Below are 6,126 nucleotides of genomic sequence, written 5' to 3'. Positions count from 1 at the left end.
GCTGTACAACCTAGTAGCTAGACAATAGCACATTAATCCTTTACATTATACAGCAAGCTCTGCTACTGTACAAAGTAAGAAGAAGATAGTGTAAGGCGCACACTAAAACTATTAAAGCTGCACAACCTAGCAGCTAGATAATAGCAGTACCTGCGCAATCTACTGCACAAGCAATTAACTTTACGCCTTGTAAGGCACTTTGTTTTATTACCTATCTCTTAGGAAAAGTAATAATAAAGCACTTATGCTTTATAAAGTACTTTATTTAGTTACTTATTTCTTAGAATAGCAGATTAATTCTTTACATTATACAGTAAGCTCTGCTACTATACAAAGTAAAAAGAAGATAGTGTAAGGTGCACACTAAAGCTATTAAAGCTGCACAACCTAGCAGCTAGACAACAGCAGTACCTGTGTAATTTACTAGAAAAGTAATTAACTATACTATTATAATAAAATCTTACTAGTAACTAACAACTCTATGTAATAATAAAAAAAATAAGAAATAATTTTTATTATATAAATAACTTATAAAAAACATAAAAATATTAGAGGCAACACTACAAAATAAGACTAGCCTAGAGTACTAGAATAATAAAATTAACATGTTAAAGGCTCTAATAAGCCTATAGACTTAATTATACATAAGTTATATAATTACTAATCTACATATAATAACTTAGAAGGGCGCTACTCTTTTAAGTGCGTACATAAAAGATTTTAAAAGATAGACACTATAAGACTTTTTAGCACTTAGCTATGTGTTTAAAAGAGAGCTTATATAAGTGCTAAAGGACAAAGGAATTACACTATAGCTAGGCACTAAAGGTACCTAAGCCTAGAAGCTGTATAATATAGCATAAAAAAAAGTAATTACACTAGAAAGGCTTTATATATAACTTTTATTACTATATAAGGCTTTACATAGAAGTAGACTAAACATAATGCTACTATTAACACTAAACATACTAGCATTACCTGCTTCTACACCTTAGCTAGCACTACACTAATTACTGTATAAACAATACATGCCACCCTACCTAACGCCTACTCCACACCCTTAATTGTACACACTACCGCCTGCAGTAGTGTATGCACTACTAATACCACCTGCATAATCTATACTACATTACAACCTATATAAACTTCTACTTTAGAGGGAAACTACTAAAGAAAAACTTTTAGTAGATAAAATTATATAATTCTAAAAAGCATAAAAAAAAATAATAACTATATAAGTTAACTATATAACATCTTTATAAATAAAATAAAGATCTTTATTAATCTATGTTAATAGCTAAATATCTAGAAAACTTAGTATATAGACATCTTTCTAAATATCTTAAAAGGTTAAGTAAATATGTACTATATATACAACATAGGCTCTAGACATAACTAGAAGTATTTATATAACACTTTAAGCAGTTACTTTAACACTAATGTAAACTATAGCTAGTACTAGACAGACTAGATAATAATAACTTTTACATAATACTAATAAAAGAACTTTAATAAAAGTTTATATAAAGCTTTTAAAACAATAATTAATAAGCTTATGCTTATATAAAAGGCACTAAGAATAAAATTTTAAAAAAATGTTCTACTGCACACTACTATTATATAAGCCTGTTAAGAATAACTAGAACTAGAATATGCTATGTTTACTATTAAGCTTTTATGTAAAGCCTTATTTAGTAACCTATAGGTATTACTTTAAGTTACTATAGACTAAAGGGTAAACTAATACCTCTAGAAACTGCCTAATGTATACTATATAGACTACTAATATAACTCTGCATAATAAAAGTTTGCATAACAAGAAGAAAGCTTCTCTCTGTGTAAAAAAAAACAATATAGAAGATTTTTATCTAGGTTTAGGCTATAATCTAGAGATAACTATATATAGATAAAAAAGTGCTTTATCTACTATAAGAAAAAATGTTAGTTATTAAACTACCCTTATAATAACTATACATAAGCAAAGAACTAGTATGTTGCCTTATATAAAGATTTTTATAATAAGACTTTATTATGTAAAGCTATTACTTTGTACATCTAAGACTTTAAAAGTTACCCTAAAAAAAATAATTTGCATAATATAAAGAAAATAAAATAAAAAAGTAAAAATACTAAAAAAGCTATTAACTACTTTACTTTTACTACTTATTTACACTGTGTAATAGAAGAGGACATCTATAGCATTAAACTTAAAAAGTATGCTAAGCAGTTTATCTTTAATAACTAATACTATATAGTATACTAAAGCAAACTATAAGATATAGGTGTAGTAAAGATTTTTACTATTAGCAAGTTTTAACTTAAGGCGTATATATAAAAGAACCTATATATAAAAATTAATTAAACACTTAGCTAAATAGATATTAGCTTTAAAAGCTAGACACTAAAGAAATTAATTAGTACTATATAAATCTAGAACTTAATTAGTTTAGTTACATACTATATTCTAAAGACTTTAACACTATTCTTGCTATTACTAGCAAATGCTAACTAACTTAGAGTATACTTTAACAACATTTTAAATATTATTATATGTAAAGACAAAACTACTGTACTTATTATATAAAAATAAAGACACTTTTTTTTTAATGTTAGTAAAAAAGAATTTATATCTTTCTTTACTAAATTAGAACTTTACTACCTTTACTACTAATTTAGACACCCCTGCATAGAGAAACTTTAGAAAATGCTAACTAGCGCTAGCTACAACATTAATGCTGCAGTGCTAGAAGAGATTAAAAAATTCTGCTACCTCTACTAATTATATAACTAGGCCTTATAAAAATTTAAGTTTATAATTAAAGATAACACCTACTTTAACTATAAAGTTATTATTAATATTATATAAATTAATAATAAAGATGTTTTATATGTTATTAATATAGACACATTATTTTAGGCTGCTACATTCCTAAAATCTATGTCTACATAAGATACCTAAAATGCACTATGTAAATGCTAGATTAACACTTATTAAAAACCTTTAGACTATATTATACATAACTTTAGTATAAACTTTACTTTAAAGAATTTTTAAGCTTATGTAAAGATTATAAAAGCTATATGTAGGCAGATGCCTATAAAAGCATATTAGGTAGTTAGAAAAGTTAAGCGTGTGCATATACCTTTCTAATAAGTGTTTAACATTCTAAAGACTAAGCTAGGTAACTGTATAGATAATAAGGCTATTTTATAAATAGCAGTTAAGGCTCTAAACAACACAGCTAGCCTACACAGTCTAGTACCTACGCTGCTAGTCTTTAAGGCATACCTAAGAATTAACTTAAACTCTCTGCTATTACTAGACATTATTACATAAGTAAGTGCTGTATAAAAGGTAATAAAAATACTTTAAAAGAACTATGTAAAAGTAAATATTAATTATAAAATTAATACTTATAATAGCTTTATAACATATAAAGTTCTTAACTTCTCTCTTAGCTTAAAAATTATAGCATAAAGAGAGAAGAAAGGCTAGACTAGCCTATACAAAATTAAAAGTATTAAAAAGAGAGACATTATTATTAAGAAAAAAAATAGCCTACTAAAGCTCTAATATATATAAGTTAAACTATACTATAGAGAAAAAAAAAAGATAACTTACTTATAATAAATAACCTAGATAAACTAATCCCTATATAAAAAGATTTTTTAAAGAAAAGAAAAAAAAAATAGCCTTATAAAAATATTATAAAAGTAAAACTAAAGCCTACTATAAACTAAGCCTCTTAAGATAGCAATGCTGCACTAGTGTAAAAGGAAGATATAGATACTAGAAGAAGTAAAAAGTAAAGAAAACTTATATAAAGTCTAGACTAGGTATTTCTAACCTAAAAAAAAAAAAATAATTAGGCCTTATTTATTAAGCTTTATATAAATAGTGTAATTACTACACCTAAAAAACTATTTAAAGAATTAGACTATATAAAAATAAACACTTTAATTACTAATAGCACTTTTAAGGTTATAGTGTATAACTTAATAAAGTATAAAAGTTAGATTTTTAACCTTTACTTTATATAAAAAGTAAAAAGTAAAATAACTTAACTATATAAAAAATCTTACTAAGTGTTTGCTAGCTACTTAAATAAAAAAAAAGAAAAAATTCTTACTTAGTTACTAACTATCTAAAGAATAAGCTAGAGACTACTTTTAGCTATAAAAGTAAGCCTAAGAGCTATGTATAAAATGCATTTTAAACTATGTAATATTACATAAGTATACATCTAATTAATAAATAAGCTTATGCGCACACTATACATAAAGCTACTAAAGAAGATGTGCTAGAGCTTTTTACTAAATATAATACTCTAAGTTATATAACTCTTATATAAAGCTACTAAATTAGAACTATATTAGTTTAAAACATACTATAACTACTATAAAGAAAAGCTGTGCATGCACATTTTTTTATATAACTCTTACTTTTTAATTACTAATAAAGAAGAGCATACTTTTAGTATTACTAGCTTATAAATAAATAACACTTTAAGCATTATAATAAAGAATTTTATGTAAAAAGAAAAGAAAAAACTATAAAAAGTAAAGTTTTATATAAAAAGTAAAACTATTCTAGTAGAAAAGTAGCCTATTAAGTTTAATAGTAAAAGAATTAAACTTATATATAATATAGTAGTTTTTACTTAAAAAAAATAAGTAAGCTACCTTTATATAATTAACTTAAAGAATAAAGATGCTATATAATAATATATTAAGTAATATGTAAAAGAGGTATATATTACATCTATATGTTAACTAGAGGCAGTATTTAACTTATTTATTACTGCATAAACTATAAACTCTTTACATAATAATATTAACACACTTAATATATAAATCTAATAGTAGATAAATAATAGTAAACATAGTCTTACTTTTCTACTATTATAGCTTAATTATGTAAAGCTGTTTATTTTTATAAATAGATTATTTACTAATAATAAAGACCTTAGCTTATAGCTAGAATTTTTAATTATATTAAGTAATAAAGACTATATAGAGCAAAGTAACTACTTTAAAATACTAGGTAATATTATACACTAGAATTCTACTAAGTGTAAAAGAGTAACTAGAAGTGTCTTTACTAGTAAACTATATAAAATAGTTAGAGAGTTTAATAATGTAATTACACTTAGTATAACTTTATAGTAAATTATATAAATGCTTAAACTACTACTAATCTTAGTAGTAATTTATATAAATTTAAGGTTTTTATATAATTACTTTATTAAGCTAAGCACTACTAGTAAAAAGTAACTTATAATTAACATTATGTTACTCTATAAATTATATAAAAAAAAAGAAATTACTAAAATTAAGTAAATTAATAGTAAAAATAACTTAATAAATATATATATAAAAAAAATACTAAACTAAGCTTTTTAATTACTAGTTCTAACTAACTGCCTCTCTGTCTAGATAGAAGCATTTGTAGACTAGCTAGATTTTATGTGTAAAAATGCTTTAGACTAACTAAACTAATAACACCTTTATATAAGGCCTATTTTTCTTTATTTTTTTTTTTTATATTATACATAATTATTTTTCTTATTATAAAGATCTATTACTGCTAGCACTATATAAAAAAAGAAAAGAGCTAGAGGATTATACAGTAAAGCTTAAAAAGTAAAAAATAAAAAAAAGAAAAGCTATTTATATAGTATAACTAGCCTATTCTAATGCATAGCATTACTAAGGCAAGTCTTAATAAATAAGGTAAAGTAAAGGTAGAACATAATTAGATAGACTTACATAGATAGAAGGGAGGTAACACGTACAAAAGGCAACTTTTTAGATAAAAAGAAAAGTTACTAGTGTCTATACACAGCAGCAGTGTTGCAGCCTAGATACAAGTAATTACGCATAAGCAGGATCACATATTTATGTTACATAATACTTATGTGTAAACCTCTGTGCGTAAACATTTAAATATCCCCCTTTTCCTCTGTACAGAGAAAAGATAAGAGTAATAGAACTAGAAACATGTTGCCCTTGCCTTACCTACCTTATACGCTGTGCACACTGTACACTACTCTTACTCTTGCTACTTAAGTGCTTATACTATAAGCAGCTAGCTGTCGGAGCCTATTCAACATAACCTATATTAAA

Source organism: Lindgomyces ingoldianus (assembly GCF_010093535.1).
Source record: "Lindgomyces ingoldianus strain ATCC 200398 unplaced genomic scaffold BDR25scaffold_29, whole genome shotgun sequence".
In the NCBI taxonomy this organism is placed as follows: domain Eukaryota; kingdom Fungi; phylum Ascomycota; class Dothideomycetes; order Pleosporales; family Lindgomycetaceae; genus Lindgomyces; species Lindgomyces ingoldianus.
The sequence above is the reverse complement of the archived record's forward strand: the minus strand, read 5'-3'. Positions refer to the sequence as shown.